This window comes from Sinocyclocheilus rhinocerous, unplaced genomic scaffold (assembly GCF_001515625.1).
Source record: "Sinocyclocheilus rhinocerous isolate Xijiao unplaced genomic scaffold, SAMN03320098_v1.1 scaffold115, whole genome shotgun sequence".
Taxonomy (NCBI): Eukaryota; Metazoa; Chordata; class Actinopteri; order Cypriniformes; family Cyprinidae; genus Sinocyclocheilus; species Sinocyclocheilus rhinocerous.
Genome location: NW_015650001.1, coordinates 2,890,955 through 2,908,377, shown reverse-complemented (window position 1 = coordinate 2,908,377; position 17,423 = coordinate 2,890,955).

Here is a 17,423-nt window from a genome sequence, read left to right as displayed (position 1 = left end):
TTTCAGAATTATTTGATGGATGCATTCATATGAAAAAAATAACATTATAACTGTCAATCTCAGTTTTTATCGATTTAATGTGTACACTTGCAACATAAAAGTATTCATTTCTTTCAAAAGAAAAAAAAAACTTTTGAACAATATTTTACATTTATAAATGTTCTAAGATAAAATATTGTCCATAAATCTATGCTTATTTGTTCCAGAGACTGTAACCCCTCACATGGGCATATATGCTAAATAGGTGGGCTATTATTCTCACAGGTGGGACCCACAAGGATCTGCATCTGAAATGCTGTTGTCATGGAGACTAGTTAGTGTCATGTGCACAGACCGGTGGAGACTGGTGTTGGGATCAATAGGCGACCTGAAGACAGACATCTGTTTTCTTTCATTCCAGACCGTGTGCCAGCGTGGGCTCTCTCTACTCCTCAATTGTGATGGAGGAACTAGGAAGAGACCATTTTAGCCCTTACAACAGCTGAACTAGGGGAGGGAAGACATGTGAGTGAGTGAGCTCTCCTGTTTTAGCAAAATTGGCTAAAATTGGTCCCCTTGAAGAGAAAGTCAAAGAGAGACGTGAAGGCACTAAAGTGTTTTTTTCACCTCTTTCTCAGAGTGATATGTATTCACTGTAGACGGTTTCATAAACCGCTCATAGGAGCTTCAAAAGCCAACTGATTTATGCCTGTCAGCGTGTGTAGAATCTGCTATCTTTTGCTGCGTGTGATTGCATATGTGTGTGTGTGTGTCTCTGTGTGTGTGTGTCTGTGTGTGTGTGTGTGTTTTGTGTGAGAGAGAGAGAGACTGAAGTGTTCCAGTCTAGGGAAGGTACTGACCACTCTAATTATCCTCTATTTTCTTCAAACATGGTGGAGCTTTTGTGCGCCTGTCTCCTGAGATTCGCTCCCCCTTCTCAATTTCTTTGAGATTCAATTCCACTTCATCCCTCTCTGTCTTCTACATATAAAACACCTTCTTCAATTATTCCGCTGACGTTCATATCTGTATTATTTGATGGCCAAGTCCGGTCAAAGGGGCCGTTCGGCTCACTCTTCTGTCAGTGGCTACAATCAATCTGAGAAAAAGGTCCATTTTCTGAGCATCTGTTTGTGACAGAGAGATAGAGTGAGTTAACAGAAGTACAAAATGAAAAAGTAAGGGAGGGTGAAGGAAAAGAGTTGGGCGGCACCCCTGAATAAACAGCCATCTTTACGCACTGTTGTGTTGTTTCACACCACATGCATAAGCTGCATGAAAACAGAGAAGCAGCATAAAAGCAACAGCAGGGTCACATCGGGATTTCATACCTAACGAAATACAGAACTATACAGAAATTGAAGTGATTTCTTTGTTATTAAATTGAGTATTCCTTTCAATAACACTTCAAATTGCAAAATGGTTATATGGGAGTGGGACATGGATATTTGTTTTTCCAACAATGATCACAAATCACAAATATTTAAATGGTTATATCGTCAAACTGTTCAGGTTATTGACATTTTTTAAAAATTATATATAAAATTGTTTATTTTAAATGTTTATTTTAAATATTTAATTTAATATTTAAAATAAATATATACATATATATATATATATATATATATATATATACACACACACACACATACACATACACACATTTATAATTGTATACAATTTGATTGCACTTGAATTAATGTTGAATTGAATTCAATGATATATATAGGAGTGGTCACTGAGAATTTAGATTTAATATTTATTTCTAATAATGACCATGTTGTTTTTTTTGTTTTGTTTTTTACATAGTTGCCAATTAACATCCATGGTAATTAATTTACACACATTGTAACCCAAAGTGCAGCAAAAAAAACAAAAAACAAAACACTTAATAGTCTGAACTCTGATTTACTGAATAGACAGTTCTGATTGTGTGCGTATTATTATTTGAGGTCAGTGTCCCGCTCCATTATTTTATATTGCCCATATTTCAGCAGTTTGTGCAGCTTGTGTAGCTAGAGTGCTGCATATGACAAAACATACAGTAGGCTCAGCATTGATACTCTATATATTGTACACCTATATGCTTATACAGCACTGCTCACATAAGCAGTTAATATGGGAACCAGAATAAATATGCACACTTATGTGTGTGGTGTGAAATAGGCCCTAGGGATCATATTGAGCTGTAATTATGCAGTGGATGTCTCAGTCAATAAACCAACAATAGAACATTTCTGTCAGCGACGTTCATGCGAGGACCTCTTGGTTCTTTCTTCATGCCTTAGGTATCTGTACGTGTGTGTGCTGCTCTCGAATGCTCTGAGACGCCGTGTGGGCTTGGGCATGAATAAACGAACACTTGAGTCTTAGAGAGCATTTTTCCAGAGTGAGGGTTACTGCGCTAGACTGAGGTGAGTAGATGCCAATCGCTGAGGAGCAGAACAATGCTAAAGGCTGAGTCTGTCTCATTCCAGGGTCATATCAGAGTCAAGGAGCCTGGATCCATCTCAGGAGGTGCCACAGGTTAGGGAGATGAAGGGATTGCGAACAGATTGTGTGTGTGCTGTTTGTGGAGGTTCATGTATTGCGTGTGTGTTGGCAGTTCCAGTCTGTTGGCTGACAGGCTTCCTGTTAATGAGCAGCTGTCTAGCATCACTATTCATGAGACCTGGCTGTCACACCTCTCACTCAGAGCAGCAACATATGAACCCCCTTGGCTCTTATTACTGGAGCACTTCAGCAGCAAACACACACACCTCTACTCTACAGCAGTGTGTACCCCATTAGCTTCACACTTTTGCTACCCTTCATAAGACCCTGTTATTTACCTGTATAGGATCAAGATTTCTACATGATCAGAACAGATCAAATATCTAATACGGTACATATTAGCCTTTGTTTTATAACTTAAAGAGCTGCCTAGACAGCATTTTAAGATACATTAAGTGGTTTCACAACAGCACAAAGTAAACATAACTATGTTGCCTTCTAAGATGGCTTCCTTTGGCCGAAAACAGTGCAGCTAGATCAGATTTGGGATCAGATTTCCAAAAATTGAGCTGAGTGCTTATGAAAAACAAGTGTACTTAACTATATTAAATTTGCACTTGTAGTGTACTTCAAATCTTTAAAAGTATATATTTTTTAAAAACAGCACTTGCAGATAATATGATATTGAGTAAACAAAGGGCCACTTACAGTAAGTGTACTTAGAGAGTGCACATTCATGACTGTTTCTTAAGTACACTTAAAAAGTGCACTTTGTAATAATGTCAATTTGTAAAATGTTTACTTTTGAAGTACATTTTAAATCGCTTAATTTGAATAATTTTTGTCATGTTTTAAAGAGGTACACTTATTTTGATTTGTTGACTAAACATAAGTAATAGTGTTATTCAATAAAGTTAATATTTTAAATATTAAATTTCTGCTTCATTGTTACAAATGTGAAATTACAAATGTATTTAAATAAATAACAACAAGTAACAAGTTTCGATTTCAAGTATAATTTTGTTTACCATAAATGCCTGTCTGTATATATAAGTCCTAACGTGTCTCAAAAAAACACTCTACAGTTAAACGAATTGCATTTAATATAAGCTATAATATGTTTTGATTTAATTGTAATGAACATGCAACTAAAGGCCTGGTAAATGTCATAAAGTTGGCACTGAAGCACATTCTTTTAAACTATGTTAATAAGTAGGCTACTCTTTTTCAAAGTATGCTAAAGTGTACTTCTTTTTCACAAGGGCTCTTACTATTTCTACTATGTCTGTCAGAAATAGTAAGAGAAGTATGCTATTCTAAATTCAGTTGTTAGCAACATACTAACATCAAACTCTATTGGATCAATTTTCAGTCATCTGTGCACGTTGTGTGTGGCTGCCTATGAAGAGAATTTTGAATCAGTCGCTTATGAGCTTCCACAGTTACCTACAGTATGTAGGCAGTAGACAGCAGGGTTTGAAACAGAGGGATTATGTTTGTTTTTTAACACTATTAAAATGCAAATGGATCAGCTTCAGAATCTTACTGTGATAACATCATGCTTTTGCAAGGTACCAGTGTGAATTACCTCATTTTGCATATTTTTTTTGGCTTTGACAAACATCTAATTTATATAGGTAAAGGATGCATCACCCACAAACAATGCAAAGCGGTTATAATTATATTCCAGGTATTGCGAGTATATACAAAATCTTTTATAGACCTTTTGTTTCAGCTTTTACCGCATGTTACATCGTTATTTCGTCATTCGTGCCTTGAAACAAAACACACAATTTTACTCATTCTACACATTATTGTACATAATAGGCTTATACACAGGTATGCAATCTTTATTTTGATGACCTCATGAAGATATATGGTTTAATAATTGTTAATAATCGGGTCAGCATGTTAATCACCCTCAAATAACATGACACCCAACACGCCGGGAGTGTTGCACACACTGATGTTGATAAAAACCAACATTGCGTCTGCCATTCCTCTCAGGAGCTCTGCGCTTTCATCTTAAGAAGCAGACGAGCTCTAGAGACTTCACTAAAGCAATTTTTTCTGATGTCCATGAGGGGACAGATGCAAGCCTGCGTCACACCCCACAGGACAACCAGTGTATATCAGCGCCTGTGTGCGAGAGATGTGAGGCAAGATGAAATGAGAGCGCTGTGTTAATGGCCTGAGTGTAGGCTCTGCTATAGACAGACTGATTTATGCAGGCTCATATTCAGCTCTAATTGTGTTTGTCTAAAAATCTTTAGTGTATATGACCATCAAAATATTCTACAAAAACGACTTTAAAGCATTTTAAGGTTTTTGAAAAGGTTTTTATTGAAACAGGAAGTTTGGGTGAGGCATTACAAAGGATTAGTGTCTTTTTTAGGAAGCAGTAAGGATTTAGTTATGTCGCAGTCATGCACATGATTTGCAGTGGGACATTCTTATTCTAGAGAGCATTTGGTTGGACAGAAACCCATGAAGTGCAGGATAAGTCATCAATATTTTTGGTATGTTTTCCTGGAAGTGAATAAACTAGCAGAACTACTCAAAGCTAACACTTAAATTTTTATTTAATAGGGGAAACTAACTAACAAGATATAGTGGCCACAAATTAAGAATTTCCATGACTTATTAATCTGTTCTCTCATTTTAGTTTAGTAAGTTAAAACAAGGAAACAAATTTGTACAACATGGCCACTTTTGACTAAAACAGATTAATATGTTGCAGGAACAAATTCTTAATTCATGGCTGTAATTGTTTTCCCCCTCATGTCATGTGTGGGGCTCTGTAAAATAGAAAACAAAAGCCTGCAAAAAATATTGTTATTTCTTACCTTTACAACTTCATATCAAAACAAGTTATTTCCAACATTTTTCTATTTTTCCAGTCATAATGGCGCAGAACAAAACACTGCAGTATTGGTAAATAAATGTACCTGTTTTTTTTTTCCTGACAGCTTTTGACATCCTGTCACCATTATAATAAGTTGCTTTTAAATCAATGTACTGCTGTCACACCTCTCACTCAGAGCGGCAACACATGAACCCCCTTGGCTCTTATTACTGGAGCACTTCAGCAGCAAACACACACACACCTCTACTCTACAGCAGTGTGTACCCCATTAGCTTCACACTTTTGCTACCCTTCATAAGACCCTGTTATTTACCTGTATAGGATCAAGATTTCTACATGATCAGAACAGATCAAATATCTAATACGGTACATATTAGCCTTTGTTTTATAACTTAAAGAGCTGCCTAGACAGCATTTTAAGATACATTAAGTGGTTTCACAACAGCACAAAGTAAACATAACTATGTTGCCTTCTAAGATGGCTTCCTTTGGCCGAAAACAGTGCAGCTAGATCAGATTTGGGATCAGATTTCCAAAAATTGAGCTGAGTGCTTATGAAAAACAAGTGTACTTAACTATATTAAATTTGCACTTGTAGTGTACTTCAAATCTTTAAAAGTATATATTTTTTAAAAACAGCACTTGCAGATAATATGATATTGAGTAAACAAAGGGCCACTTACAGTAAGTGTACTTAGAGAGTGCACATTCATGACTGTTTCTTAAGTACACTTAAAAAGTGCACTTTGTAATAATGTCAATTTGTAAAATGTTTACTTTTGAAGTACATTTTAAATCGCTTAATTTGAATAATTTTTGTCATGTTTTAAAGAGGTACACTTATTTTGATTTGTTGACTAAACATAAGTAATAGTGTTATTCAATAAAGTTAATATTTTAAATATTAAATTTCTGCTTCATTGTTACAAATGTGAAATTACAAATGTATTTAAATAAATAACAACAAGTAACAAGTTTCGATTTCAAGTATAATTTTGTTTACCATAAATGCCTGTCTGTATATATAAGTCCTAACGTGTCTCAAAAAAACACTCTACAGTTAAACGAATTGCATTTAATATAAGCTATAATATGTTTTGATTTAATTGTAATGAACATGCAACTAAAGGCCTGGTAAATGTCATAAAGTTGGCACTGAAGCACATTCTTTTAAACTATGTTAATAAGTAGGCTACTCTTTTTCAAAGTATGCTAAAGTGTACTTCTTTTTCACAAGGGCTCTTACTATTTCTACTATGTCTGTCAGAAATAGTAAGAGAAGTATGCTATTCTAAATTCAGTTGTTAGCAACATACTAACATCAAACTCTATTGGATCAATTTTCAGTCATCTGTGCACGTTGTGTGTGGCTGCCTATGAAGAGAATTTTGAATCAGTCGCTTATGAGCTTCCACAGTTACCTACAGTATGTAGGCAGTAGACAGCAGGGTTTGAAACAGAGGGATTATGTTTGTTTTTTAACACTATTAAAATGCAAATGGATCAGCTTCAGAATCTTACTGTGATAACATCATGCTTTTGCAAGGTACCAGTGTGAATTACCTCATTTTGCATATTTTTTTTGGCTTTGACAAACATCTAATTTATATAGGTAAAGGATGCATCACCCACAAACAATGCAAAGCGGTTATAATTATATTCCAGGTATTGCGAGTATATACAAAATCTTTTATAGACCTTTTGTTTCAGCTTTTACCGCATGTTACATCGTTATTTCGTCATTCGTGCCTTGAAACAAAACACACAATTTTACTCATTCTACACATTATTGTACATAATAGGCTTATACACAGGTATGCAATCTTTATTTTGATGACCTCATGAAGATATATGGTTTAATAATTGTTAATAATCGGGTCAGCATGTTAATCACCCTCAAATAACATGACACCCAACACGCCGGGAGTGTTGCACACACTGATGTTGATAAAAACCAACATTGCGTCTGCCATTCCTCTCAGGAGCTCTGCGCTTTCATCTTAAGAAGCAGACGAGCTCTAGAGACTTCACTAAAGCAATTTTTTCTGATGTCCATGAGGGGACAGATGCAAGCCTGCGTCACACCCCACAGGACAACCAGTGTATATCAGCGCCTGTGTGCGAGAGATGTGAGGCAAGATGAAATGAGAGCGCTGTGTTAATGGCCTGAGTGTAGGCTCTGCTATAGACAGACTGATTTATGCAGGCTCATATTCAGCTCTAATTGTGTTTGTCTAAAAATCTTTAGTGTATATGACCATCAAAATATTCTACAAAAACGACTTTAAAGCATTTTAAGGTTTTTGAAAAGGTTTTTATTGAAACAGGAAGTTTGGGTGAGGCATTACAAAGGATTAGTGTCTTTTTTAGGAAGCAGTAAGGATTTAGTTATGTCGCAGTCATGCACATGATTTGCAGTGGGACATTCTTATTCTAGAGAGCATTTGGTTGGACAGAAACCCATGAAGTGCAGGATAAGTCATCAATATTTTTGGTATGTTTTCCTGGAAGTGAATAAACTAGCAGAACTACTCAAAGCTAACACTTAAATTTTTATTTAATAGGGGAAACTAACTAACAAGATATAGTGGCCACAAATTAAGAATTTCCATGACTTATTAATCTGTTCTCTCATTTTAGTTTAGTAAGTTAAAACAAGGAAACAAATTTGTACAACATGGCCACTTTTGACTAAAACAGATTAATATGTTGCAGGAACAAATTCTTAATTCATGGCTGTAATTGTTTTCCCCCTCATGTCATGTGTGGGGCTCTGTAAAATAGAAAACAAAAGCCTGCAAAAAATATTGTTATTTCTTACCTTTACAACTTCATATCAAAACAAGTTATTTCCAACATTTTTCTATTTTTCCAGTCATAATGGCGCAGAACAAAACACTGCAGTATTGGTAAATAAATGTACCTGTTTTTTTTTTCCTGACAGCTTTTGACATCCCGTCACCATTATAATAAGTTGCTTTTAAATCAATGTACTGAATAGACTCACATAAATGTTTTAAAGACTAAATGAGAGCAATACAGAAAGGGATAAAGACAAAGTGGTCCATCATGGTTTCGTAGGAGCAGTCACAGCTATGCTAAGAACAATTTATTATGTATTGTGGGGCAACACAGAATGGATTCTCATTATATAAAGATTTGTGGTAACTAGATTTTTACATTTTGAAGACAATAGCTGCTTTTCCACTGAAATTACCTGGAACAATTTGTCCCAGGAACTTTTCTTGCCCCAGACCTGTTGCTGTCTGTGTTTCCATCGTAGCCTAAAGTACTGTGAAGATTAGGCAAATAGTGTAGGATTCCAAGCAACTGCTCCTCCCAGTCCAGGTGGGGGCGCTAATGTCGAACAATGATTCAAGCTTACTAAAGAGGTAATTGACAAAACGGCGGAAAAGAGACGAACAATGATGCTAGAGCGTATTCAGAAAGCTCGTAATGCAAGATTTAAAATATAAGACAACGTATGTTATCAGCTATTGCGGACATTGACCGTGAGATAGCTATGGTGAACTCGCGCCAGAAAGAAGAAGATTGGTAAGAAATTAATACATCAAAAACAAACCAGAGTTTGAATAATGTTATAAGGTTGCATCATCTTGTTTCTGTGAATTTTCTGTGATTTAGATATGCGAGTACTATCGAATGCGTCGTGTTTCACAGTGTTCATTGCTCAAGTCCCACCCCCGAAAGTTCCGGACCTTTGAAAAAGTACTACCTCGCGAGCAGGGACTTTATGAGGGGCAAATTTTTACCCAGAACTTTATTTAGATCCTGGTTCCTGAAACACACAGAGTACCGGCCCAAAGTCCCTAGTTCCTGGAGAAAGTCCCTGCGGTGGAAATGGGCATAATGTGAAAGCTGCTTGCCTGTGCAAAAATTGCAGAGGCGGTACTTGGGTATTGTGGCTGGTTAAGGGTGTTGTTGTTATGCAGTTTCTATGGTGTTCTGGCCCAAGTCAGAAGCTGTCATACCGTGTCTATAGGGCTTTTCTCACTTGAAATAGTTAACCCTATTCTAAACCACAGGTTAACAGAATCTTGGGATCTTTCTTCACATTGCACCTTTCCTGCATGGTTATCGAAATCACTCATGAAAACACACAACACACAGTAGACGCACGTTTGTGCAGCAGAGCGGCTCTCTCGCACTGTATGATGTGACAAACGACTAACGTTAGTTGTCCAGTCCTGTTCCGTTCACACAGCGCATGTTTTCCAAGAATGCGGTTGCTGTCCTGAAAACTAACGGGTGTGAGTTCGGTTACAGAATGCGGTTGTCACACCCGTAAATAACCGTACTGTGTGTGAACGTAACCGTATTAAAGACTCAAATACAGGACTGACAACCATATTCTGCTGCTGTGTGAACATGGCCATATGAGGCATGCGATTGGGTGTCTGCTGCAAAACATTTAGCGGTGGCATGCTAACACCGCATTGTTCCACACTGTACACGTTTGGCTCCGAAATGCAGGGTTAACACCTCAAAAGCGTTTTATAACCCCAGGTGAGAACTCCACTTCTAAATTACAAATGTGAAACGTGTTAAAAGCGATGACAACCCGGGGGTTAAGCACAGTGTGAAAAGCCCTTGTGATGTTTTGGTCCCTAGTTGGGTCGAGTCCATTTATTAGATTGTCAGGTGAACATTATGTCCAGAAAAGCACACCACATTATTTGAGATTCCATTTGTGCTTTGATCATGAATGATATGGATGGGTTAAGTGCTGAAGCAAGTTCAAATACCTAGCCATAAATATCAACAACAATAACAATAAGTTCAGTACAGTCAGTAATATGAGCCCTTCCCACTATATTTCACACTAATCCAGCTAAATTCATGTAGATATGCATTCTTTCCCAAACAAAGTTGAGTAAAATCAGATTTCGCATTCAATCTACCGCTCACTGCTGCCTGGTAATAATGATGCATTACTGTAGTCATTTAGGCCAGTGTCTCTTAAGGGCCTCACAGGAATAATCCTACAAATTACATTTTCAACTTGCTCTTTTATCATGTACTGCTCGAGCAGTTAGTGGCTGGTGCAGCACTCAGTTGCATACACAAACTATCTATTTAGAGCCCTACATTTGCAGTAATTAGTGTCAAAAACCCTTAACTTTTCTATGGTTAAAACCCGGAGCTTCTTTCTGCAAGATTTCAGTTCTCTGTTAACATGCCAGTATGTCAAGAAATAATTTTTTTGCCTCAGGGAAACATTCTGCAGTAGAGGGTTAACGTTATGAATTGTATTTTTTATTAAAGCCTAGCGGTACGTGTTGGCTTTTGTAGCTGACGTTACAATTAACGCAATCAGTGGAAGTGACATCAACATGCTGTTGAGCTGGGAGTCGTGACAGAAGCGAAAGAAATTCACAAAATTTGGATTGATTTATGGCCTGTTTTACGGCAAATGCTGTCCGTCTTGTTCTGCCGTACTGGTGATTACAGCACAGATCTCTCTGATTACAAGACTTAGCGCATGTAAAATGAAAATCAAAGAAAGGACTGTGGGTAGTTTCAATTCTTCTTTCAAGATCAGAGGTAGCCCAGCTCCACTAAGACAGTCAAGCCACAAAGTCACTCTCTCTTTAAAGATTTACAGGGAGTGTCTCTGCTCTCCTAAAAAGCTACTGTGTCTGATTCTTTCTGATAGAGAACCAACCATGTCAGCATTCATTCTGGGCTAAATTACTGGGTTTGATGCAAGATGGAGGTAAATTGGGATGTATCTAGTACTCTGAGGCAAAAGAAATATTCGGAGCTATTTTGAACTCTGAAGAAAAAAGCTTTTCGTGTATCTATGACATATACGTTCACTTCTGATTAAATATATGAAGGGAAATGTCAGCTTGAAGGCCAAGGCCGTTTTCAAGGCGGCAAGAGCGCTGTACGAGGTGCTGAATACAGCTACAGTTCATTATTGCAATTGCTGTAATCATTACATATTCGGGAGTTGCTGACAGAAAAGCTGTCAGTTAGTATTTTCATTGTTGTTCCTGTCAGAAGTGTTTATTTTCTTCTAACATGATTTGCACACACAGTCCTGCTTACCATCAAAAGTGGAGTCCTGCTCCAAGCATTCAAGCTTTTTAAAGACCGCTAATATACTGTGTAAAATGCTGTTTACACAGATTTGTGTGGGATATTGTATTTGTTATTCACAATCTCATGAAAACAATAGGCAGTTTTATAATCACCAGACTGAAACTTTTTAAGGTGCATTTAAGTAATATTTTCTCTTGTGTTGGATAATATGGCAGTCGTCTTATGTTGACATTAGTGGGGTTGATTTAGCATCAAGCAAAAACATATCAGTTTTCAGTTACTTGTAGAAATGCACTATTAGCAGTTAGCCATTAATATTTTTGATATTACAGAAATGAACATGTCTATGTAAAAAAAAAAAAAATGCGGTAACACTTTAGAATAGGGAACACATATTCACTATTCATTTAAAGTTTTCTTTCAATAAACTCTTAATTTGCTGCTTATTAAAAGTTAGTAAGGTAGTTGTTAAGTTTAGGTATTGGTATAAGGGATCTATTCTAAAATATGGTCATGCAGAATAAGGCATGAACATGTGTTTCATAACGGCCAGTATTCCAGTAATATGCATGCTAATAAGCAACTTGTTAATAGAGAGAATTGATCCTTAAAATAAAGTGTTACCAAAATGCTTTAAAATGTGTGTTTACAGTTGATTGTAGCTTATGGGTGTAAGGGAAGCCTAGACTCTAAAATGTTGTTGTTGTTGTTGTTTTTTTAACAGTTTAAAAAATTCTCTAAATAACTTAGCATTGTCAAATAAAATAAATACAGCAAGATACCCAGACACTTCTGTTCTGGCAAGACTCTGAAGTGTGCATTCAATGGACACTTTACTATCCCAGAAAACATCTCAACAGAGAACAAAAAGGCTCATTTAAGAGAAAGAGATACCTAGATTGTGCAAAATAACGAAATCACCATTTATTTTACCCTGCCTCATGTTTCGCCTCCACAGACCTGCATTATGCCATTAGAAGTTAATATCAAGCTATCACAGATATATTTTATTAAAGGTATAGTTCACCTAAAAATGAAAGTTATGTCATCATTTACTCACCCTCATGTTGTTCCAAAACTACAAGACTTTGGTTAGTCTTCGAAATGCAATGTACATTTACATACACATGGTAAACACAGAAACGAATGCTTTTTTAGATTGTTTAGATGTAAATAAAAGGCTAAATTAAATCTGTTCATCATATAAAGCAGCGTATCTCCTCACAAGCCTTGGATTAAACAGTTCAGTTCATATGGATTCGATTTATGACGCCTCTATAATTTTTTGGATCTATTAAGTTTTGCTTACCTGGAGTTTTAATGGAGGGACAAAAAGCTCTTTTAGGTTTAACATCTTAATTTATGTTTCAAAGATTAACTGAAGTCTTATGGGTTTGGAACGACATGATGAGTAAATGATGACAGAATTTTCATTTTTGGGTGAACTACCCCTTTAATGTCAATGGTAACTCAGCAAAAACTATGGCTACTATGGTAATAGTAGTTAACTAATTAACTTTCTAATATGGCATGTTTTAAATTGGTCTGAGCGAAATTTGCATAACACACTCAGATTGTGTGGTTTGATGCTGCCACTCAGAAAAGGTGGTGCGCCCTTCGTGCTGAAGATACGGTAAATGAAAATGACAAAGCGACGCCACTCCGTGAAAAATCAAACAGAAGAGGGGGAGTCAGACAAGCAGCCGGGCCTTTCCGTCTCAGAGATAATAATCTGACACTGTCCCTGTCAGTGGTCCCGTCCACTGAGTTTACTGCGGCGCTGCTAATTCCAGCTCCATCTTCCTTCCTCTGTTCAGCTCAGTCAATGTTTGTTTTATTGATAATCACTTCAGATGGCCCGAAGTCAGAGAAATCATTTCTCTCCTCCATAGACAAGGGAATAGACAATAAAGAAGACTGCGGGTTGAACACCAGTCTGCGCACACAAATGAGCGAACATACGTGCTTTTGTTCTCAGTCTGACTACTGAGAATCAGGTATGGAAATGACTTGTGGAATAGCACGTTTTCATCATTTTGACAGATGGGTTGAGGCTTTCCACAGCAGCAACAGTAGCTCTGAATATAAATATGCATTGCTCTTCAGTGTCAGGAATATGCTGTATATAGGCCTCACACAACTGTGTGAAACAGCAGTGATAGCTCTTCTATTTTTGATGGTGACTCAGGAGTTTGTGGTTCTGGGAGGTGATGTTTGACAAAAAGTTCTATGTTGTGTCTGAGATCACACATAATTCAGGGCTCAACAATAAGAATTTTTTTTTTGTACTTGATCTGCCAATATTTTGACCATCAGAAAAAAAAAAATGAATACAATTTTATTTTAAGATTTTAAGATTTAAAAAAAGAAAGAAAATACAATCGTGAAAAAAGAATTGCTTTTAGAGACATGTACAGTGCTGTGAAAAAGTTTTTGCACCCTTCCTGGTTTTTTTTTTTTGTATATTTGTCACACTTGAATGATTCAGATCACCAAACAAATTTTAATATTACACAAAGATAACCCTGAGTAAATACAAAATCCATTTTTGAAATAATGATTTCATTTATTAAGGGAAAAAAGCTGTCCAAACCCGACTGGCCCTACGTGAAAAAGTAATTGCCCCCTAAATCTAATAACTGGTTGTGCCACCCTTGGCAGCAACAACTGCAATCAGGCGTTTGCGATAACTGGCAAGGAGTCTTTCACATCGCTGTGGAGGAATTTTGGCCCACTCTTCTTTGCAGAATTGTTAATTAAGCCACATTGGAGGGTTTTCGAGCATGAATGGACTGTTAAAGGTCATGCTACAGCATATCAATTGGATTTAAGTCCGGACTTTGACTTGGCCATTCCAAAACCTTAATTTAGTTTTTCTTGAGCCATCCAGACGTGGACTTGCTGGTGTGTTTGGGATCATTGTCCTGCTGCTCTGACTGTGGTTCGCTGTAGTCCCAAAGCCTTAGAAATGGCTTTATAACCCTTTCCAGACTGATACATGTCAACTATTTTGTTTCTCATCTGTTCTTGAATTTCTTTCGATCGCAGCATGATGTGTTGCTCTTTAAGCATGCTTCACTTTGTCAGACAGGTTATTTTTAAGTGATTTCTTGATTCAACAGGTCTGGCAGTAATCAGGCCTGGGTGTGGCTAGTGAAATTTAACTCCGCTTTCTAAAATAATGTGGTTAAGGGGGGCAACAACCTTTTCACTGCACTGTATGTATAATCTTATATTAAACGTTACATTTTTTCAGGAGCATCCTGCATACCAGTGGCATTCTGCCAGCTAACCTTGAACTCTCACATAGGCCTTAAAAAAAATCATGAAAAAAGTAAAAATAAATCTTTAAAGAATTACATTTTTAGTGACATATATGCATATCTTATATTAAATGTTACATTTTCGGGGACGCCCTGCACACCATTGTCATCTTGCCAACTAACACAGTGCTTTCACACAGGCCTTTGCCCATTTTTAAAAATTACATTAAAAAAAAAAAAAAACATAAAAAAGGGGGAAAAATGCATTAAAAACATTTTTGGTTTCAAACCTGTTTTTTTTTTTAACAATGCAATTTTTGAAGAAAGCCTATATAAATATAATGCATCAGCAATGTCCCACCAACTAACCCAAAACTCTCAAACACAGACTTCAGTCCACTTTGAATAATTCATGAAAAAAAATATGTATATATGTTAGATTTATAAAATATTTTTTTATTAAAAGTTACATTTTTGAGAGGATCCTGCCAACAAACCTGAAACTCTCTCATACAGGCTTCATCCCATTCTTTAAAAAATTTATGAAAAATCATTTTAAAAAAAGAAAAGAAAATGTATTAAAAAACATTTTATTTCTGTACAATTTTTTATTAAACCTTACGTTTCTGGGGAGTCCTGGACGTTCCACCAACAAACCCAACATGCTCTTGCACATGGGCCTATTCTTAAAAATTGAATAAAACATTACATTATGTTATGTAATTAATTACATATGTGTATATATTTTTTAAACATTGCATTTTGTAAATCCTACATATCAGCGATGGTCTTCTTGCCCAATACCTCGAATCGCTGACCATCCTCACTGTTGAGCCCTGTAAACACAGAAGTCTTCCCTCACTCTATCTCTTTATCTCTCATTAATCTGAATGTCTGTTTAATTCATTCATTTTCTCTGTGCAATGACGACACGTTCAGTCTTATTAGAATCAATGTCACACTGAAAGGTAGAGGCAGGGGACTGAGAAATTGAGTGAACAGAAGCAAGAGAAGACGTAGAATGCGTGCAAGGAGAGGCTGGCGGCGAAGGAAAGGATGAGGAGAGGCTCATTACTGCTCCAGAAGAACTGTGGAGGCTGAAGCACATTAGCTGAGCGCGTATAAGGGGAATCTCCGTTCACCCTCCCTCTGCATCTATCAGATCGCAGCACATCACAGAGAGGCCAGAGGATAAAAGCACGGCTCAGATGTAGAGATATTGGTAAGAGACGTGCCTGAATATCCTGATGCCTCTGAGCCAGAGGTCTCAGAACATCAGCGATGTAGAAATCTCCCACCACCCACTGATAAGAGATCAGTGTAAGGGACTGGCCAGCTATCAGCCTGCTCCGAAAAGTCGTGCTACTCGTACACAGGAGAGAAAATGTGCGGCTGGAACGAGTTGCATGCGGAGAGCCACCTCCACTTCATCGCTATTCTCCGGCAGCCGTGGGGAGTGACCTTTGCTGGCAGAGAGCTTAAGATAGTTAAAATTTGATTGGATTGAGGAAAGCTAAAAGAGGAGAAAATAGAGCCCTTTTCTTTCATTGATGCTAACCTTGAGGAGCGTCCCAGTGAGGATGACTGGAATTTTTCTCTAAGAGACAAAGAGAAAGGGAGACTAGATAGAAGTCGCTGTGCTGCATTTGAACGATATATAAAATAAAAAATCATGGAAAATAAATGTGAGCCTATTAGACTGAAAAAAAATGTCCAACTTGTCCAACTGACCCCTAAAAAATAAAATTAAATAAAATATGAAATTATAGTTTGCATAAATGAAGCCTAATTTTAGGACCATTAATAACTTTTCACATTGTGCAAATTATTTTAATGAAAATAAAGCACATTTTCCCCTTATCAAATTTTCATAATTGTAGTGTATCGGGGCTTTTACTTTTGTGCTTTTCTTTAGTTCTCATTATTTTCATTCTCAGGTTTCTTATTAATGTGCTACACTGATTTTGTAAACTAAAATTAATCATGGAAAATAAACGTGAGCCTATTAGACTGAAAAAAAAAAAAAAACATGTCCAACTGACCCCTAAAAAATAAAATTAAATAAAATATGAAATTATAGTTTGCATAAATGAAGCCTAATTTTAGGACCATTAATAACTTTTCACATTGTGCAAATTATTTTAATGAAAATAAAGCACATTTTCCCCTTATCAAATTTTCATAATTGTAGTGTATCGGGGCTTTTACTTTTGTGCTTTTCTTTAGTTCTCATTATTTTCATTCTCAGGTTTCTTATTAATGTGCTACACTGATTTTGTAAACTAAAATTAGCATAAAGACAGCACAAGGAACATTTCATATTCATTCATTCTACAATTTAAATATTATATCATTGTTTTGTCATATTTTTATAGTAATTCATTTTAGATAGAATGAATAAACAGCTAAATGAATGGCTGTAGATGAATGTAATATGCATTAAAATTAAATGTAAAATGAAGTGTAATTTCTTATTTTGTTCCTTTGTTTTGAGGTGAAATATGACCCTAAATATGGTCTAAATATGCACCAGAAGCTATAAATATGCTCACAAGTACTCAAAATGAAAAAGATGCTTGATCAATGGATCCAAAAATGTCGAACTGTGTCTGAAATCACATAATTTCTGAGTAGGTACTTCTTCTGAATAAGTACTTACTAGGGATTTCACAATTCTCAATGTAATATCGAACCATTCGGTATGATATCCACGGTTCAATGTGCGCTTGTGAATTGCGGTTTTGCATTTAAAA